Below are 22,795 nucleotides of genomic sequence, written 5' to 3' on the forward strand. Positions count from 1 at the left end.
ACCTGAGCTGAAATCAAGATATGAACGTTTAACCAAGTGAGCCACTCAGGCGCCCCTCATTTCTCTGTTAGTGGTGGTTATTCATGTTGTTGTTTTTTAAAAATTTTTCTTCACCATTAACAATGCTACCATATATCCTTCTATCTAGATTTTTATCTACTCGTTCTTTAATGTTTTTAGACTAGATTCTCAAGAGATGAATTCATGGGTAGAGAATTTATATATTTTCATTTCTAATAGATGTTGTAAGATTGTTCTGCAAACATGCTACAATTTAAATTTTCACTAGCAATACATAGGTACCACCCATTCCCCAGAGTGCTCTTTCAGATTTTTACAAACTCAGACACAAATGACATGACTGGGCTTAGGAAGCAGGCAGAACTTGCAGTAATGGTGATCTGAAACTTAATTCAAGGTTTTGGCTGGGAAACGTTTATGTATCTCTTATTTCTGATCGAGATTGGTCCTGAGAGCAGAAGGTTGAGCTGTTGCTGTTGGTAACTACCTTGGGTCATACGTGGCCCACCTTTCCAGTCTCATTTCCGGTTAGTTCCCTTAGCTCTAATCCAACCACACTGAGATGTACTCTTCTTGCCATCCTTTCATTATTCACAATCTGATTTTATTCTGCCTTGAATGTTGCCTATTATCAATCTATTTTCATACTGTGAGATGATGGACTCAAAGAAGTTCAGAATTGGGGGGGGGAGCAAGATATACACACTTCCGCCTAACCCAGTATACATTGCTTTTCTCCTAACTTGTCCTTTAACACCTAAACTTAAAACTGTGCTAGTGGGAAGCTTTCCCTCATTCTTCAGCTGATGTCATTATCATCTCTATTTGAATCTATAATGCTTTGCTTGTTCTTTTTTTCTTAAAGAAGTTTAGTACAGTTAGTACCTTAGAATTTAGATAGTCTTTTTCTAAATTAAAACATCCCTGATGTAATGAGTTGCCCTTATATATTTTTATAAATCCCTCTTGCTCCCAAAACAGTATCTTATAATGAACAGAGATGTAAATATTTATTGAATGAATATATGCCTGTTTATAGTACAAATGTGAAACCATTTGCAGTTATGGCAAACAAAATAAACAACAACAAAACCCCTAAGTCCCACTAATACGAATCAGACAAAGACTTTGAGGAGTTTTCTTCTTAAAGAAAACCATATCTGAGGCAAGGAAACCATGCCTATAGAAGCAGGGGTATATTTATCCAAAATCAGAAATTCTAATAATTTTGAACAGTCCCAAATTTTTGCTAACAAATGTGACCAGTCAGCTTATACCATTTGTTATGGATTTAATTGCATTCTCCAAAAAGATATGTTGAAATTCTAATTTCTGCTATCTCAGAATGTGACTTTATGTGGGTAGAGAGTTGTTGCAGATGTAATTAGTTAAGATGTGGTCATACTAGAGTAGGGTGGGCTCTTAATCCAACATATATAGTGTCCTTATAAGAGAGGAGACATAGAGACAAAGATACACAGAGAGAGCACCATGTAAAGATAAAGCAGATATCTTGGAGTGGGTACCTCTACAAACCAGAGTCACTGAGGATTGTCAGAAATCACCAAAAGCTAAGAGAGAAGCATGGAGCAGTGTCTCCCTCACAGTCCCCAGTAGGAACTAACCTTGCCGATACCTTGATTTTGGACTTCTAGCCTTCAGAACTATAGGAGAATAACTTTGTTTTTTGAGATCCTTCAGTTTGTGGTAATTTGTTATGTAGCCCCGGAAAACTAATACACCATTCTTCTCCTCCTTTCCTCAGAGTGAAAATTTAAATTCAATGTTTTTAATAAGCTGGTGGCCAATTGGTATTTGAAAAAAGTTGAGAAGGTCAAAACTATTATTTGTGATTACCTGTTCAGGCCGTGGGTAGAAAAGCCCCTTGAGGAACATTGTAATTAGGGAAGCCAAACACAGACAGACATGCTATGTCCCAGCAAGGGAAGCATCCAGTGGCCAGGTAAGTAGATAAAAGAGACAAAGCAGAGCAGGAGGTCTAAGGTTCATGTATTCATCAACATCAGGGAGATGTGAAGAAACTGAAGCAGCAGGTAGGAGATGGGTTGGTTCCAACACTGATGGATCAGAAGTCTTTATCAATTGAAGGAACAAGGGCAAGGTAACTCAAGAACAGAGACATGGAGCCAGAGGAATGAGAAAGAAAAGAAATAATTCTGAAGTTGATGCTGTTTGTTTCCCCAAACTTCAACTTCCTTTGTTGTTGCCTCACAAAGACAAGTTTCAGTCTTAAGAAACTCTTTCTTGCCAGGATGCCTATAGAGGTCTTGCAATCTAAAAACAAATAGCTGAGTACCATGGGATTGCTGGAGCAGGGCGAAGACACAATTTTCTGGTGGAGGTAGTTCTTATATTGATCATTTAAGCCAGTCTCTTCATAAAATATTAACATTACAAGGCTTAGTTAGAAGATGTTAACTGCTGAGAGCTCTGGTGAGGTCTGAATTTATGTTGGACTGTAACTCCAACATAATATTTTTCTTTTAAATCAGTAAACACAAAGACACATTTCCTTTTCACTACAGAGGAAACTTCAGAATATTATTGTGGTACACCCTGCAGTTATTTCACGGTAAAGAAATATTCCTCATTTTGGTCTAGCATCTGAAACTCCACATAGATATAAAAGTGTATACTAATTATTGTCAACAGCTCATGCCTCCAATTTTAATTTTCAGCCTTCAGAGTACAGTCAATGTGATGTTTTGCCCAGAGACTGTTGTTATCCCAAATGAGAAGGAATGTGTGGTGATATTAGAAATGAGTATATCAAGCTATAATCAAGCACCAGGAGATAAATAAGGTTTAAGTATGAGAATTTTTCAAAGATACATCATTGCTCTAGAATAATACTTGGGTGCTCAAATGGCAGACTCGTGGCGGAAGACCCCAGAGGATGTTTCTCCCTCTTTATATAAAATGGGAAATCAAGGTCTGCAAAGACCTTTTGAGGTTTTGGGTTTTGTTTTTGTTTTATACAGGATATTTAAATGAAACGTTATCTGTGATCTCCTAATCTGCCAGTTAATTCACTTACAGTTGACCCTTGAACAACATGGGTATTAGTGGCACTGACGCTCCCCCATGCAGTCAAAAATCCATATAACTTGATTCCTCCAAAACTACTAATAGCCTACTGTTGACTGGAAACCTTGTTAATAACCTACATAATCGATTAACACATAATTCTTATTGGTGTATGTATTACATACTATATTCTTACAGTAAAATAAGCTAGAGAAAAGAAATGTTATTGAGAAAATACATTTACAGTAGTACTGTATTCATATTTAAAAAATCTAACTATAAGTGGACCCATGCAGTACAAACCCATCTTCTTCAAGAGTCTACTGTAATAAAATTCCATAAAACCTTTCAAACATAAATGGGATACAAAGTGACTAATATAGTTCCTGCGCTCTAAGACTATATATAGGAAAGAGACAGATGTATAAAATTAACCATAATTTATGGCAGAATGTGATGAATCAATTATAGAGTCAAATCAAAATCTGTATGTACACAAGAGAGCATAATTCCCACCAGAAAATCAGAGCCATTTTCTTGGAAGATACGGGATTTGAGTATTTGAACAGAGCTTTAAAAGTTAGGGAAGGTTTCACCAGTCAGAGGCAGAGAGAGAGAAATTCAGACAAAGAGACTAGCAGTGAAGGCTTGTAGACAGTAAATGTAGAGATCAGGTAAGAGGTCTAGTGTGTCTGGAATGTAGGGAATGAGGACAGTCATGTGACATTGAGATCTCAGAGGCTCTAGAATGCCAAAGTTAAAGTAATTGCATGATATTCCTTCAGAAATAGCAAGTTATAAAAGTATTTTAGTGAGTGATAGAGGTTTTTTTTTTTTTAAATCACCTTCCACTCAACACGTCAACAATACAACTCTTTCTTGATCTCATTACCCAGATGACAGATTGCAGGTTTTAGTCTGTTTTCAGAGAATTACCCTTCTTTCCCTATTCCCTGACAGCTTGTCTCTTCAGATGCTAACTTTTGACATTTGAGACATAAGCCTTTGAACCAGTGTTTGTGCTGAATTATTTGATCAAGCCATAAGCTTGTATTTGTAGATTATCAATATTTGTTTTAAATCTTGGTAAAACTGAGCTTATCCTGTGATAAAATTTTGGCATGAATGTTAACATTAGCTAAATGCTTCAAAATCAATCTGACTCACTTTACATTAACCCGATTTTTAGCATGAGATCCACAGAGATTACTCATCTAGCATCAAAATATGATGTAAAAATAAGATAACTGAATTGACATGTATTCCTTAGAGCAACTCTATCCACTATTTCTTTCTCCAAAAGAGTTTTGAAAGCTTGTCAAACATTTTCTTACAAAGAGTCATCATAGGACTACCTTCATCAAACTACCTGTCTGTTCACACCCATTCAGGCTTAAAACAGAATCAGTGTATACCCATTTATTTCTAGAGTTGTGAATAAGAATTGCTCAATTCAACACATCCTGAGAGATAACATGGTCTAATGGATTGAGCAACAAAGATAAAGTTTGAAGTTTAGACATCTATTTCTGGTGGGTTTTTATATTTATTTATTTATTTATTTATTTATTTATTTATTTATTTATTTTTACAGATTTGTCATATACTTGAGACAATTTTACTTCATGTCTGTCTATATTCTCTTGTCCAGCTCCTAATTGTCCTTTGTGGTATTTGTCATTTGTCATTAAGAAGATAATGCTGAGGTACAAGATAGGATCTCTAGAGGAGAGCATTATTTCTAAAAGCTCTTAGGAAGGTATTTATTGAGAAAACACCCTCTCTATTCTCTCCTCCAGTTATAAGTTCTTGCACCCTGATTCACTGCACAGCTCCAAATTAAAAAGAGTTCTCGGGCTGCCTGGGTGGCTCAGTTCGTTAACCGTCTATCTTTGTCCCAGGTCATGATCCTAGTGTCCTAGGATCGAGCCTCCGTGCAGGCTCCCTGCTCAGCAGAGAGTCTGCTTCTCGCTCTCTTTCTGCCTCTCCTCTTGCTCGTGCTCTCTCTCTCAAGTAAATAAATAAAATCTTAAGAAAAAAAAATGAAAAACATTCTCATTCACTCTTGTTAAAATTCTTGTCCCATTTTGCCTTTGTTTTTAAGATGTCAGTTCTGTCAAAGTAAAATGTTCCATATTACATTTCTATTTCTTGGGACAAAAATGACATCTAAGCTATTTCTAAAGGAAAAAAAATGGTTGCACTGGGTGCTTATGTGCTTTCTGTCTGTCTCTCTCTTTCTCTGATTCTCTTTTTCATTCTTGAAAATGATTACAAAAATGTGTACTTTCATTAAATACCCCTGCCCAATTTGGGGGCTTATATATATATTTTTTAATATTAATTTTTGTGTTGATAAACTTATTCAGCAGTTCAATTCTACTTTTTGAATATGCATGAAAAGTGGAAGATGCACCACTTAATCTGAACACAACTTAATCCTTACTATCATGAAAGCAACTTCATTTAAATTCCACATGCATCTCAACCTATCTTTAAGAAACAGAATAGTGTATGATATATCAATAAGGACTTTAAAAGATACCCAAAAATAAAATATTCAGTGTAAAATTATTTTTCAATTGCGTGATGCCATACATGGTTTCATTATTAACTATTATTTTAAATAATTGTGTTGCAAGTTTTTGCATGAGAGAAAGAAGTTTCAAAACTGGCTGCCAAGATTAATTTTAAGTATTTTTTAATTTAATTTTTTTTTAACAGGAGTAATTTTAAAACCAGGAAGAAAAAAATAAATAAGAAAACATGAAATGTCAACAAGCTAAAGATGGTAAAAAATGGCTTCTTAGTCCTCTTAACTGAATGAAAATGCTTGTGACCAATGGAAATGCTTCGCAACCTTTGATGGAATTATGCATCAATTCCACCCTAGCCTTTTAAGAGAACTAATGGCAAACACTTTATATCTCTGTGATAATCAAACTCTTTCTTTCACTATACTTATGCATAAGCATATTGAGTCCATTTATACATAAAGTAATACACTTGACTTTGTTTGTTTGTTGTGTTTCAAGTTTTTATTTAAACTCTAGTTAGTTAACAAAGAGTGTAATATTGGTTTCAAGAACAGAATTTAATGATTCATCACTTAAATATATCATCCAGTGCTTATCACAAGTGCACTCCTTAATACCCACCACCCATTTAGCCATTCCTCACCCACCTCCCCTCCACCATCCCTCAGTTTGTTTTCTATAGTTAAGAGTCTCTTACGGTTTGCCTCCATCTCTAGTTTTTCTTCCTTTCCCTGTGTTCATCTGTTTTGTTTCTTAAATTCCACATGAGTGAAATAATATGGTATTTGTCTTTCTCTGACTGACTTATTTCACTTAGCATAATATACTCTAGCTCTATTCACATCGTAGCAAATGGCAAGATTTCATTGTTTTTGATGGCTGAGTAATATTCCATTATATATATATATCTACACACACCCCACATCTTCTTTATCCATTCATCAGTCGATGGACATTTGGGATCTTTCCATAATTTAGTTATTGTTGATAATGCTACTTTAAACATCAGGGTGCATGTGCCCCTTTGAATCAGTATTTTTGTGTCCTTTGGGTAAAACCTAATAGTACAATTGCTGGGTCATAAGATAGTTCTATTTTTAACTTTTTGAGGAACCTCCATACTGTTTTCCAGAGTGGCTGCACCAGTTTGCATTCCCACCAACAGTGTAAGAGGGTTCCCCTTTTTCCACATCTTTGCCAACATCTGTTCTTTCCTGTGTTGTTAATTTAGCCATTCTGACAGGTGTGAGGTGATATCTCATAGTTTTGATTGGTACTTCCCTGATGATAAAAGATGTTGAGCATTTTTTCATGTGCCTGTTGGCCATTTGTATGTCTTCTTTGGAAAAATGTCTATGCATGGCTTCTACCCATTTCTTAACTGGATTATTTGTTTTTTGAGTGTTGAGTTTGTTAAGTTCTTTATAGATTTTGGATACTAGCCCTTTATCAGATATGTCATTTGCAAATATCTTCTCCCATTCCATAGGTTGCCTTTGAGGTTTGTTGATAATTTTCTTTGCTGTGCAGAAGCTTTTAATTTTGATGAGGTCCTAATAGTTCAATGCTTTTGTTTCCCTTGCCTCAGGAGAGGTGTTTAGTAAAAAGTTGCTAAGGCTGATGTCAGAGAGGTTGTTGCCTATGTTCTCCTTGAGGATTTTGGTGGTTTCCTGTCTCACATTTAGGTCTTCCATCCATTTTGATTTTATTTCTTACATGGTATAAAAAAGTGGTTCAGTTTCTTCTGCATGTGTCTGTCTCATTTTCCCAATGCTATTTGTTGAAGAGACTATCTTTTCCATTGGATATTTTTTTCCCTGCTTTGCTGAAGATTAGTAGACCATATAGTTGTGGTAGAAAACCCACTGCTGGGTTTTCTATACTGTTTCATTAATCTATGTGTCTCTTTTTGTGTCAGTACTTTACTGTATCAATGACTACAGCTTTGTAATATAACATGAAGTTGGAATTGTGATGCTTCCAGCTTTGATTTCTTTTTCAGGATTGCTTTAGCTATTTGGGGTCTTTTGTGGTTCCATACAAATTTTAGGACTGTTTGTTCTAGCTCTGTGAAAACTTTTAACAATCCTAGAATACAGTTGACTTTTATATGACTATTGAAAAATACTATCATTTCTGATAGACTTGGCCTATCTTTCTCAATGTCAGTTTTAAAACTTAAAAAAACAATTCAATTGTTATCTGGAGAGTAGGTTTCTGAAAAGTCTAGACAGTAAATTATTCAGAAAATATTTAAGTCTCAGTAACAGGGAAGCTCTTGATTTTCATTGGATTTGAAGCAACTATTGTAAAATAAATGGATTGTTCACAAGATTTTTGAGCATTTCTTTTTCTGTAAGTATTTTCTTATATTGTATTATGCTTGCCTGAAAACTTGATAACTTGTTCAGATTTCAGAACCTCATCACTGTTCTCTTTCAGGGATGGAAATGCATTTCTCTCAGTAAGTAAAAAAGTCTATGGCAAAAAGTTTTGTCACCTTTGAGTGTGATTCACTGTTATCCTTTCTCTAAAATCTATGAAAATTCAATATGAAAGTTATTATTCTTTTAGAAGATGACATAATTTGTACTCACAATGATTCACCTGTATTGTATTTTAAACCTGCTTATTTTTCTGCATCCTAGAATGAAAATAATTTGGTTGGTGGGATTCTTTGTGATCTCTAATGCTATTCATTTAAGGTGGTCTTTAGTTATAAAATTTCTCTATGTTTACAATTTTCTAAAGTTCCAAATAACCGAAAGTTCTCAGGGAATAGGAAGATGCCATTACAAATAGGAAGATTAGCATATCATAAAGGCCAAATAAAAATACGAAGAAACTGAGATTACTGATTTTCCTCTCAAATATTCACCTAATGCTATTTGAAGACCTTAATTTAGCAATGCTGCCTACACATTACTCGATTAAACCTTGTTCAATAAATGAACTCCGAAAAAAACTTGCATTTAATTTTTTTAGTTTAGTTTATTTAATGTGATATTATCATATTTTACTATATCATTTTACTATGTCCAGATGATTTTATTACTTTGTCAAGGAGAATTTTTTCATAACTAATTTGATTTTATAATACACAGATTATGAAATAACCATACTTGGAAGATATTAGGTAAATAACAATGAATATTTAAAGAAAACCAACTCATCATTTTCCACAAAACATGTTTTAAACTAGTCCAAATTGTTTCCTTGAATTTTAATATTTAATTTACTATTTCAAAACTTTCATTGGTACCTACAGACTAAACTAGGCAATATTTCTGCTATCTGTAAGGATCATAATGATGAAAATTTATGATACTAATAATATAGAAAAATATTACATGTAGGAAGGAACCCTTATATTTTGCTTGTATTAAAAGAGGAAGGTAACATACATCTAGGGGATATATCAGTTATTTTCTATTCATAGATAAAATGTGTTGGCAAAATATTATTCAATATTATATCTACTTATATATCATTTTGATTTTGTGATATTATTATACAAACACTTTATTGCAATAATGTTATTTTATGTATTCCCATTAATGTATGACAGTCATTTAAAATTTCAGAATAAACATACTTTTCTCAAGAAAAAAGGTTACCAGATTTCTCACTTCATAGAATGTAATTATTTTAAACTTTAATAAAGCATAATTATTTTATACTTTAATAAGATCTGAAAGACAATATAGCTTAACTCCTATTGTCTTGTTTCCCTTTCTTCTATCCACATTTCATACATGGATATAGAGGATGGATGAAATTATATGTATTGAAGGTCATGCTGTAATTATTGAGAGGGAGACAACCAAAATACCTGACATGCAGTTTGTGAGTTTTTGTCCACTATACCATTCTATTTCTTCCCAAATTTGCAGCTTTTAAATAGCAATGACTTATGGTGAATCCAAGTCTTTTAAGCCCATTTTCCACTAGTTCCTTTTAATCTGTGCATGAATAATATGATCAGCAAATCTGGTTGAGATAAGGGGCATTCACAAAGTTCAACGGACATGTTTAAGACTGTGCATGTACTTAGCATAAGAGCCAGGATCATAAATCAAACCTAAGACTCTATATTCAGTACATTTTTCACTCTATCGCACAGCTTTTGGTCTAAATGTGCATTCAAGCCAGAGCATATTACCATGCTGGGGGAAAGGCGAGGGTGGTTATGGCCAAAATATGTAAATGAGCACCTGCTGAAGACCACCAGAGCCATCTGCTGCTTGGATTCTCATACCCATTTGCTGACCTCTTTATGCTAGCTTTTTCTCTCAGTTTTTCAGGATGTGAAGGGAGAGCCACATTCTCTACAGATTTTAAGGTATTAGCAATCATTGAGATTACCTCATAATGAACTTGTTAAAGAAGTACCCGCTTGATTTAGTGTACTAGGGTCCTAAACTGCTTGAAGACTCTGTGGGTCACTCTTAGAGTGCAGCTTACCAGAATACTTAAAGTTGGCCTTATGGATTCTCAGGCATTCATTCCAGTATTCATTTCAGCATTGGCCATAATTCTTGATTATGATTCTAGGATCCTTTACAATCTAAATTTTCAATTCAAATCAATGTACTCACTAAATACTTTTCCTAGTCTTATCAGCATCCATAAAAAAGTCCTTTAGAAGATCATTCAATTGATATTAGCATTATAAAAATAAAGCATAGTCAAATGGAAAATTGGAAATACACAGAAAAGAAAAAAAACAAGAAAATAAAAGACACAAGTAATCACACAGACACAACTGTTCAGTTTAGGTATATATTTTTCATTATTAGTGTGTGTATAATTTGTATGTAAATTTTAAAATATAAGTAATATCAGATCAATGTTATTTATGTGTATTCCAAAACATAGTTTAATCTCAGGTGTACAAATTATACCATTTAGCAATAAGCCATTAAAAATGTATCCTTTCATCCATATTATTCTACAGCATCATTTAAAATGCTTTCATAGTGTTTCATGATTCATAGTGAATCATGATTGATTTAGAACTTCCTCTCTTAAGACTTAGGTTGCTAGCAATACCTTTGTTCAAATTAACTTCTATGAAAATCATTGCATATATATCTAATTATTTCTTTAGGAAAAGCTTCTCAATGTGGATACTGCTGTGTCAAAGACTATGAAACCTACTCCAACAGATACTTTTAAAGACTTTTGTATGGTGAGACTTTTGAGGTAACTTCATTATTCTTTTTTTTTTTAAAGATTTTATTTATTTATTTGAGAGAGAGTGAGCATGAGTGAGAGAGAGAGAGCAGAAGCAGAGGGGCAGAGGGAGAAGGATAAGCAGGCTCCCTGATGGCTGAGCAGGGAGCCTAGCCCAACATGGGGCTTGATCCCAGGACCTCCTTGTAACCATGACCTGAGCTGAAGGCAGATGCTTAGCCAACTGAACTACCCAGGCACCCCTCATTATCCTTCTTTTCACCATAGTTTCCATTCTTGAACAGTTATTATGTGCTGAACACAGTTCACATTACATGGATTTTCTTGTTTATTTTATATAACAAAATCCTTGGTGTTTGCTATTATTATGCACAATTTACTGATTGGGTAGAATTAACTCAAATTTTAATTTGTTCTATTTTTAACATGCTTGATCATGTCAGCAGTATGTATCCTTATGTTTTATGTTTGCTGGCTTTATATGCCTTTACTTACTACTGTTAATAATCCCTTGTGCTTCAAAGATCTTTTACTTTTCTAACATAGAGAGACACAAACTGGAAAACTACCCTGCTAATTCCCTCATGCACTTGTGACAAAGACCTTCCTTCAGTCAAATTTTGGATACAACTACTTCCTACCGTTCTTTTCATTGTTTCCTTCCTCTCTGGCCATTATTTCCAAGTCAGGTGGTTAGCTCATATGCATGTGCTCATTAAGAACCACTGCATGGAGTCATTCTCTCTCTGAATTAGACACCAACGAACAGACCTGACTTCTAAAAATAATTGATGAGGGTTAATTTTGCTACCAAATAGAGATACTATAGAGGAGAATTTGGGGGATGTTTAAGAAGTGCCTATAGTGAAAATAGTCATACTACAATTTATATTACATGTGGGTGATGTAATGTTATACATCCCATATTCAAGACTATGTAACAACAAACTTTTTGGTAATGAATTACAATACCTTAGCTGGTAATTCTTTTTTTTGACTAATGATACAGAATTAGGCAGAAAAGGACTTCTGGAAATATGATATTTCAGTATTAAATCATTTTATGCAAATAATTTCAATCTATTTTTACTTTTTATGCTTCTACTTAGGAATTTAATTCTCCCGTGTTGGTATGTCAGGTTACACATCTATGCTTATCAACGGATAATAATGAACATTTATTAGTGACTTCTTTACCAATAATAATGTTTTAACAAGAATTACTTAATATGCTGTCCTTTCTATACATGGATCAATAAAATTGTAAAATAGATGCAATAAATAAGATTCTTAAATATATATCTAAATTTTGAAAAATAGTTAAGTCAACTTAACTTTCTCAAGAGTATTATTTACTTATAATTGTAAAAAATTATCACTTTTTACAGTAATTTGAAAAACAGCTAAATAAAATTTTAATCAATTCTCTTGAGAATTCAATTTTAGTCATCATGCTTCTCTAATTAAAAATAAAAAAGCTTTGTAGCTCTTAGACCCATAGTTATACTTTGTGGTTTACAATGTTATTTCACTACAAAAAAAAAAACACTTTTCAAGTTATTTTCAACACTTTCAATACTCTAAACTTTTAGTAAGAGTAGTTTTTAGTTTGATTATCTAGATTTGTTAACCAATCTCCCTGAAAGTGTAACAAAAAGCTTCTATAAGCTTGGAGAGGAAGAACATGCTGGCCAAGCAATTTATCACTTAGTCTCACAAGCCAAAAAACACTTTGACCCCCATTAAAGCTCTTTTGAGAGCTACAATAGTTCCCCCTTATCTGCAGGACATCCATTCCACACACCCCCAATGGATGTCTGAAACTGCAGATAATACCAAACCCTATATACACTATGTTTTTTTCCTATACATACATATCCATGACAAAGTTTAATTTATACATTAAGCATAGTAAGAGATTAACAATAATAATAATAAAACAGAACAATTATAACAAAAATGTTAATAAGAGTTACATGAATGTGGTCTCTCTCTTGAAATATCTTTTTTTTAAGATTTAATTTATTCATTTTAGAGATAGAGAGAAAGAGAGCATGAACAAGGAGGGGAGCAGAGGGAGAGGGACAAGCAGACTCCAGGCTGAGCACACAGTCTGATGCAGGGCTCCATCCCATGACCCTGAGATCATGACCTGAGCCGAAATCAAGAGTCAGAGGCTTAACTAACTGATCCATGCAGGTCCCCCTCTCAAAATATCCTATAGTACTGTACTCATCCTTCTCCTTCTTATGATGATGTGAGATGACAAAGTGCCTACATGATGATAAGAAGTGAGGTCAATGACATAGGCATCATGACATAATGTTAGCTACTACTCACCTCCTGCCCATTTGTCAGAAGGAGGATCATATGCTTCTGTACTGCCATTTACTACCGGTAACTGAACCCACAGAAAATGAAAATGTGGAGAAGGGGGGACTCCTATACATTGAAAACAACCAGTTGGTTAGTGTCATGGGTGTGGAAATCCCATCTTTTAATTCTGAAGTTTAATTTTGGTTTTCCCAAGAATTTAGCAAAATTTCTGGTTTGATCAGGCTACCTTTTTATTGTGGAGTGACTTAATCTCTCCCTCTCTCTTTGAAATTTTCCTGCTAGGAATTAGCATGTACCAACAAACATGATGGCCTCATTTCTTTCCCTAAACCATTTTTTTTTTTTAAAGATTTTATTTATTTATTCGACAGAGATAGAGACAGCCAGCGAGAGAGGGAACACAAGCAGGGGGAGTGGGAGAGGAAGAAGCAGGCTCATAGCGGAGGAGCCTGATGTGGGGCTCGATCCCATAACGCCGGGATCACGCCCTGAGCCGAAGGCAGACGCTTAACCGCTGTGCCACCCAGGCGCCCCATAAACCAGTTTTTCATTAGCTTTGTAGCAATCAAAACAAATTTCATTTTCACCTTTTATTATATGTGCCATTCATACGTTTTTAGTTTAGTACTGAAAACCCAAGGGTGCCACTTTATTTTCCACATTACTGACTTTTTAATTGTACCTAATTCATCAGAAGATTTTGGACCATGCAAAATGGCTTATCGTAGTTGAGATCAGCATGCATTCTACTGAAGCCTGCTGGGTTTGAAGCATGAGCTATCCAAGATCTCTCTCATGGAGCATCAGCTGTGGGCCCTATATTTTCATATTCCCAACAGTTGGTGTACTCATGGGGAATCACACATAACTAAGCTGGAAGAGATTTTTAAAAATCATTTGGTTCCAACCATTTGTGCTATATCCCTATGTAACTCTTCCCAATTGCCATTAAACCACGCTTCTAAATTCTCCTGTTTTGTTGATCTTTCCAGTGAAATAGCTCTTGAATGTTGCCAACCTATTGGTAACTTCTCATTTTTATCCCACTCTATTTCTCAGCAGCATTAGACCCAATTAACCATTATAGCCTTCTTGCGCCACTCTATGACTTCTCTACCATGACACTTTTCAGTGGCTGCTGCTTTTCATCTTACTTTTCTGGTTCCTTCTTTTATATCTGATTTCTAAACATCCCCTGTGCCCCAGGGTACAGACTTAAACCCTTTTCTCTTTTCTTCATAGGTAATTTCCTCTAGTCCTATGGCTCTAAAGACCATCTACATTTTTTTGACTCTCAAATTTGTATCTTTAGCCCTGAATATCCAGGAACTCCAGATCATGTGATATGTCCACTTCCAGCTACCAATCTAGACATCTAATAGGCATCTGAAATTTTACATGTTCAAAAAAACCAGTTGGTTCCCACAATCTTTCCTTTGCACTGTGAACTTACTCAAGCCACATACATAGTGGCAACCTCGGAATTGTTTGTTTCCCCTTAAATCCCGTGTGAAAATGCACCAGCAAAACCTGGTAACATTACTAGCAAAACTAATCCAAAATTGAAGCAGATTTATTATGTGTGAATTACCCCCTACATATATCTCCGAAGAAAAGCCACATGACACTCTTTCTCTAGGCCATGAGAAATAAAGGGTGAGTAGAGTGCCAACATCTTTCAGAAATGAATTGTGGAGGATTATTTTCTCTAAAGTAGGGATACTCATGGTCTTACTTGTTGATGGAAATGAAAGTATCAACCAAAAAATATCAAAGCTACTATGGATTAGCTATGGACACAAAAGTTCAGCAAAAATCAACAAAATGGGTTTTTGTCTCCATGAGAGACACTACAGATGAACAGGACTCCCTGATTTCTTTTTTTAAAAAGATTTTATTGATTGATTGATTTGAAAGAGAGAGAGCGTGCACAGGCAGAGGGAGAAGCAGACTCCCTGCTGAACAGGGAGCCCTACGTGAGGCTCCATCCCAGGACCCTGGGATCATGACTGGAGCCGAAGGCAGATGCACAACCGACTGAGCCATCCAGGCACCCCAATGACTCCCTGATTTCTATGAGAATCTCCACACCCCAAGGTTGTAGAGAACAAGGAGAGATACTTAACTAACAGAAACAAAGTAAGTATGGGTTGCTCAGTAGAAAGCAGCGTTGATGTGGCAACTAGGATTATCTAATTTACAAACTTTTGGTGGTTGCTAATGATGGGATTATGACTGAAATAAATGAGCAGCTTCTTGAATAAAGGAAATGCTGCAACAATAGTATATCCTATGAATTTGCCTCCTAGTCGTCTGTATACAGACTTGTGGCCATTGCCACGGAAACTCTATGATGGGAAAGAAAAATACTAAAAATTCTTGTGATATTGGACACTGAATTTCATCTTGAATGAGCAGAAATGCCACATAGGTGCTCCGTTAGAACAGGAGATTGTAGAGATGAGGTAATAAAGCAAGTGCTGACCTTAGTTCAAATGTATGTTAAACCTAGTACTCATTTCTGTGCCTTTTTTCTTTTTGAGTGGGTGGGAAATAAATCTACTGAATGTTTCAATTTGAGTCCCAAGGGCAAACAGCACAAATTAGGATAATTTTACTTTTTATTTATTTGCTTTTAAACAAAGGGGCTAATTTCAAAGGCATATGAACGTTGTGGAGGAACACAAAGTGAGGGAAACAGGGGCTAACAACAGTGCAGTTTTTACCATCCCCAGGCCCAAAGGGATAAGGGGAAGGAGGGATGCCCAGAAACTGAAGGTAAGATGGGAGTTTAGACAAGAATGCATTGAGAACAGCAACTTTCTATCAAGGGATGTAGCTACCATGACTTGAACTCACAGAGAGGGAACCAGGAAAAGATATATTCTGACTTCACTCCTTTGCAAAGAATCATTAGCTAAAACCAACCAGACACTAGAGGACTCAAAATTTCATGATGTAATCCATACAGGTCAGCCTCCTGGGAAGAGATCAGGATAGAGAAGGATGGAAAGTGAATTTGGAGGGGCAATATCAGGCACATCCAAAAACTGACAAACTCCTCACACTGGCCCTGACTTGGGAAGAAAGGGACAGTGTGGAGCAAGGGAAGATTCTAGAGCTTTTTTTCCTTCACAAAAACAATATATCAAAGGTAACATCCATACTTTAAAGTTGTAGTTTTGGTGATTCTTATCACATCCTTATTTAACCATCTGCCTTGGCAGGGGCAGAAGATGGATGCAGTTTGGAGAATATTAATAGATTACCATAAATGTAGTCAACTCTTGGTCAAATTATGGTTTTCTCAATGAAGATTTTATTTCCACGTCTGGTGAATGGTAAGCAGATATTAACCTTAAAAATGATGTTTTATCTTGCCCAACATAGCTGAAAACTCCAGAAGTTTGACTACACTGAGCAGGGATAGTAATGCAAATTCATAGTCTTGTCTCAATGATTTATGCCAAATAGAGCCACAGCCTGCAGGAATCTTGATTGTCTTATCATGCCATAGGTTATCACTGGCTCACTGATGACATTAAGCTGACAAGACCTAGAAAGCCAGAATCTGTTTGTGCCTTCAATGCCCATGTAGGATAAGTATGTACTAAACAAAGAGCAGGAAATCCATGGAAATACAAGTTCCTGCAACCTCATTGGAGCTTTTGGGGGATCAATGAGTAGGGTGGCTATCTGCTTCAAGGGACAAGTTGCTTCATCATATATCACTTACTTTAAGAAAGATGCACAAAGCTTGTTAGGCTACTTGCTAGTTTGATGATGGTGTATAGCTTTGTATAATTCAAAAAGGCAAAAATTCAATAAATAAATATACAAATGTGCACTTATCAATATTTTGAGATAGAACAAAGGCTTTCTTTGTGCAAAAAAAATAGGCTTTGTTTTTCTTTGCTTAGATTACTAACAGAGTTTTCTTTTTTTATAACCACAATTAAGCTTTTCTAAATTGGGTGGGAACTTAGAAACACTTGCAAAACAATTTAAGTGCAGAGATCTTTACAGTCATAGATTTTCCCCCAGTTTTTATTATTGTCTTACACCTAATTGATCGTAACTTTAAAGAGTTTAATTTTATTAAATATTTCCATGTATTTAACTTAGTTTTTAAAGAATCAACTTTCTTTTCACGTTCATATTTCACTACTTTACACAATAGATAATTAACAAGCAATTTTAGATAGAAGCACAATATACACGAGTAGGTCCCCGAATAAATACAATGGAATATTGACAAGCATATAACAACTCAATTAGTGGACCTAAAAATGTATGTGTATATAAGAGCATTTGCTAATTTTGCAAATAGGTACAAGTTAAGTGGAGATGGGTTAAGAGGGCTTTAGTTTACCATATTTATGTGTGTACTTACCCAAATTATCAAGCAGGTGATTTGAAAGATTACTTACTTTTACTGGGACCAAGACCAAGAGAAGGACATTGTGTAATCAGTTTTATTTCTTAGCCCTTATGGTCCGATAGATCCAATGGTGCAGAAATTGTTTGTGGCAGATCAGGATACTGTATGGGCTCTTAAAGAACCACATATTTTAGTGGTCCAACCAGCTACCTAGTGGCAGACTAATTACATTGGACAGCTTCTTTCATTCTCATGAGAATAGATATTTATTTTGGAATTAAAAAAAAAAAAACACCCAAAACAAATAGACTTACTAGTACCAATGTGCATATAGGAAAAACATTAAATGTTGACCTAGGCTATTTAATAGAAAATAAGATATTGATACACAGTAGAAACAGAGAGGAGCATGAACAAAAACCAACTGATTCCCTGGGGAACCTCATGTACTTGACCCAATGGTAGAAACTAAGGAAAGACTACTGTAACTCTCCAAAGTAAAACCACCAGATTTTAGGATTGAAGATATGATCACCATCCTGAAGGCATTCTAATCTTACCATCTTGAAAGTACCAAAGAAGTGAAAGAATCACCCTAAAAATCTGAAATTAGAAATATATGTAAGAATAGATAAGATGCTGGCTAGGAGAGTATAAACATATATGGGGTATATTGGGAAGTCAAAGGTATAAACTTTATTGGATATTTTTCAAATTTGGCTACCCAATATTCAAACACCTTTTGATTTGGGAGGATTCCAAACTAGGCAGAAAGAAAGGTTTTATTTATTCTTTAGCTAAGCTAAAGTGGGGTATATAGCCCTACTCCTGGCTTTCTGGCAGTTAAACATAGACTTCAGATCTAGTTCAGCTATAGAGATACTCTAGCTTCAGATATTTGATTTTGATGTTGCTGGGGAGGAAAAATTTTTTTATACCCTTAAAAGATTCTTCCAGCTGATCTGAGGATTAAGTTGACAGGAGACAGATAAACAGGAGAAAATCAAATTTAATTTCATATATAGAGGAACCCTATGTACATGAGAGGTTCAAAGACAGAAAGGTAAAATGAGGTATATGTGCCATCCTGAGTAAGGAATGGGATGGGAGTCTGGGGGTTCAAAGGGAAGGAGGGCAATTCACAGGGCACTAAGAAGAAGAGCAAATATTTGGTAATTAGGTGTTTGCTCAGCCATACATATGGGCCACTCAGGTAAAATTTATCTCTAGTAATAATTAATTCTGGGAAATATCCTCAGTTTAGATTTTTCTGTGTAGTTAAGAGAGGGGCAAAATTTCTCTCAAGGCTACAGGGTCTCAGTTGCCTTCAGCTCAAAGTAGTCCACATGCCAAAGTGGTATATTTTGGGAATACTTGCTCTGGACCCATTCAAGGTTATGAGGTAAAGACAGGGACACTTAGTGTTTAGTTTTATGGTGATGCCCAGTACTTGTGAGGCCAATGTTATGGCAGTGAATGTTCAATCATTGCAGCAGTGAGCAGCAGGAAGGCAGCAAGCATCTAATTGCATGCTCTTTGACCTCCCATGGCCTTTATTTATTTTGCAAGCTTGCGTATTTGCATGCCAGCTGATTCTTTAGGCTTTCTCTAAATCCTTTTATAAATTCCTCCTCTGGAATGATCGGCCAGAGCTAGATTCTTTTGTTTACAACCAAGAATTCTAATTGGTAATGTATTTTAAACACATGCAAACATATTTCGCCTTGCACAATGGGCACAGATTTAGCACATTTATGTGGCAGGAATGCCAACTAGGATGAAAACTCTTTAAAGACAATTTAAGCAAGCATAGAATTATAAGTTTATTTGAGATTTTCTTTCCTTTATTAATGATATTCACCTAGCCCATTCATATGCTTGCACAACAACTACTCTATACATTAGCTACTATTTTTACAAATGTTTAAAATTAATATTTAGAAAGTTGGCTTGGGGTTTTCCCCTTTCAATATTCTGCTAGAATTAAATATATTATAACCTTAAAGATAAAAGTACACCTACTATTGCAAAAATAGCATATGGTATACATTTTTAAAAATTTTTTTGCTTATTGATTTTAACTCAGCCTAATATTCATTGAGGTACTACCGCCTTCTCTTTGGTTTAATTTGCATTGTTTTATGTCTAGTATATGAAGCTGAACATTGAAGAAAGTTTGTTTACATTTACATTTCTTCTTTTGCAAATTATCTTTAAAGTATGCAAGATTTTCTGTGTGTTACACGTATTTCCCTCCATTTTATTAGCCCCTTAAATTTACTCTTATAATTTTTGCCATATGATATGAAAGTTTTAAGTTACTGTTTTGTGAACATAACAATCTTTTCTTGGTATTTTTCTCCCTTAGTTTTGATCCTGGGCCTTGGTTACACTGCCACTACCCTCCGTCCCTTAATCACCAGGGAATAATAACAGCTTCCCGCTGTTGCTACATTTTGCATTACCTTTTTGGTTTTTCATTATAGGAAAAATCAATTTTCTGTATTAAACTTTCTTTGTTTAAAATGTCTAGATGGGGGGGTACTTTTAATTAACTGGAAAATCTCTGAAATTTGTTTCTCTAAGTAGTTTAAGAAATGAATTTAACTTGATCACTTTTTTTAACAATTTGACCAGTTGTTACAAAAAGAGTTGTTTAATCATCCAATGTTGTACTGAGAATTAGAAATCCCACTTAACAAAGAAAAAACACTGACTAAATCTGTTTCTGTACTTACGACCTGTTCCTTAGAGTTTCTCTATATGTATACCCTTCACAGTTTGTTTATAATCTGATAATATCTGGAAGTTTAAGATTGTCACTATTTGATGTGGTTTTCAAAATTATCTTTGTTGTTTTCTTCCATTTATAATACTTTATCATATTTTTCCATTATATTATTCTCTCAGAAAAATTACTGTCATTTTTGTTAAACTTGATAAAGAATCCTTTAGGATATTTTTAAGAGTGGCTTTACTGTAGAAAGAACAAACATCTTCATAATAACCTATTTTTGTAGCTAGGAACATGAAATGCTTTTCATTTGCTCAATTTTTGTTTTAAATATTCAGTAAAAATTTTTAATTTTAATTATATAGGTTTGGCAGTTATTCTTTGATATTTACTGTTTTTAGCTAAAAATAAAAAATATTTTATGATATTGTCTATTAATATTTTAGGAAACTTACACTAAGAGATATTTTATTTAGAATTTAAAATACAAAAATGTGGAACTCATATGTAAAATCTAAAAAACAAAACAACTAACAAAGACACAAAGAAATAAACAAACCAAATGAACAGACTCCTCAACACTGAGAACAAACTGGTGGTTGCCAGAGGAGTTGGGTGGGGGAATGGGCAAAATAGATAAAGAGGATTAAGTGATACAAACTTCTAGTAATAGAATAAATAAGTCACAGAGATGAAAGGTGCAGCATAGAGAATGTAATCAGTAATGTTGTAATAACATTGTATAGTGGCAGGTGGTGGCTACACTTACCATGGTGAGCACTGTCTAATGTATAGGATTGTTGAATCAATATGTTGTATACCTGAAACTAATACCACTGTATGTTAATTGTACTTCAATTAAACTTTTTGAACTATTGTATAATATTATATATAAATTTGAAAAGAATTTAAGTAAGTTCATCAGCAAATTAAAAACAATACAAAAAGGTATTGAAAATAGCAAACTAACTCTTCTTTATCCACCACTTAGATTAAACAATTAGCAAGGTTTTACTGCATTTGCCTTATCAATCCCTTTTGTCATTGTTGCTATTACTCATATTTTAAAGCAAATCCCAGACCTAATTTGCCCCTGCATACCTCATTATGCATTCATTGTTAAGAAAAATGAGCATTTTCTTAATATGTATCAATGCTGTTTTCACACCTAAAAATGGTGTTATGTAATATGCCATCCATTTTCAAGTTTCCCTGACTCTTTAAAATGTCTTTTTACTGTTGATTTGTTTCAATTAACATTAATGTGTCAAATTAGTGTTGTTTCTTTTTTTTTTTTTTTTAAGATTTATTTATTTATTTGAGAGAGAGAGAGCGCTGAGCAGGAGCTCAGGGGCAGAGAGAGAGGGAGACAAACAGACTCCCCACCGAGCAGGGAGCCCAATACAGGGCTTGATCCCAGGACCCTGAGATCATGATCTGAGCTGAAACCAAGAGCTGGACACTCAACCGACTAAGCCACCCAGGTGACCCCTCAAACTGGTATTGTTTCTTAAGACTTTTGAAAATCTGGATCAGTCCTACTTCCCACTGCCCACATCCCCCCAACTTCCTTTTTTAAAACTTTTCTTTATACCTTTGGCTTGTAAAAACTGAATCAGTTGCTCTTAGCAAATGGATTCTGGGTTTTTGTTTTCTTCTTTGTGATTCATTTAACTTGTTCGTTTCTCATATTTTCTGTAATTGGCAGTTGGCTCTAAAAACTTGATTAGATTCAGGTTCATTTATTTAGGCAAGAATATTTCTTACATATTGATATAAAATGGATTTAACCCAGACAGTTAGGACATGGATATAACCTGAAATAAGAGAAAAATGGGAGTGTTATAACCTACTTAGTCAACCACCTCCTCCCTAGGAATGTGTGTTTAAAATAAGAGCCTCATACTTTATAATTTGGATATTGCTCATCTCACACAATATATTTTTGGGTTAAGTCCATGGTATAAAAATATCTAACTCATCTTTTTTTTTTTTTTAATTTATTTATTTTAGAGGGAGGGAAAGAGCACAAGCAGGAGGGGCAGAGGGAGAGAGAAAGAGAATCTCCAGCAAACTCCACACTGAACGCAGAGTCTGACTTGGGGCTTGATCTCAAACCCTGAGATCATGACCTGACCTAAAATCAAGAGTTGGACGGTTAGCCAACTGAGTCACCCAGGTACCCCTCTAATTCATCTTTTTAACTGTTATATATTTATATGTATATAAATATAAATATATATATACATATAAATATATGTGATATATATGTATCTATCACATATATATATCTCAATCACATTAACTGATATATATATATCACATTTTATTTATCATTTCTTTACCAGTGAAAATTTTAGTAAAATTGCTAGTTTTTTTGTGCCATGCTGCAATAAATACCTATATGCAGATGCAAAGTGTTTTGTTAATATAGATACCTAAAAGTTTAATTGATCCATCATGTGAAATGTACATTTTACTTTTCATAGACACCATTAAAATGCATTGACAACTTGCATTTTTACAACTTTACACTCCTGG

General features: G+C 34.6%; 1 long non-coding RNA gene across 1 annotated transcript in view; it reads left to right on the top strand.

Moving 5' to 3' along the window:
* LOC113263662 (uncharacterized) overlaps positions 1-22,795 on the top strand; it is a 53,585-nt gene that overhangs the window by 25,925 nt on the left and 4,865 nt on the right. The window contains exons 3-6 of the long non-coding RNA XR_006410688.3: positions 10,717-10,811; positions 16,111-16,480; positions 21,559-21,738; positions 22,268-22,433. This is a non-coding gene — a long non-coding RNA (uncharacterized LOC113263662). The remainder of the gene's footprint in view (positions 1-10,716; positions 10,812-16,110; positions 16,481-21,558; positions 21,739-22,267; positions 22,434-22,795) is intronic.

This window comes from Ursus arctos, unplaced genomic scaffold, assembly GCF_023065955.2.
Source record: "Ursus arctos isolate Adak ecotype North America unplaced genomic scaffold, UrsArc2.0 scaffold_3, whole genome shotgun sequence".
In the NCBI taxonomy this organism is placed as follows: Eukaryota; Metazoa; Chordata; class Mammalia; order Carnivora; family Ursidae; genus Ursus; species Ursus arctos.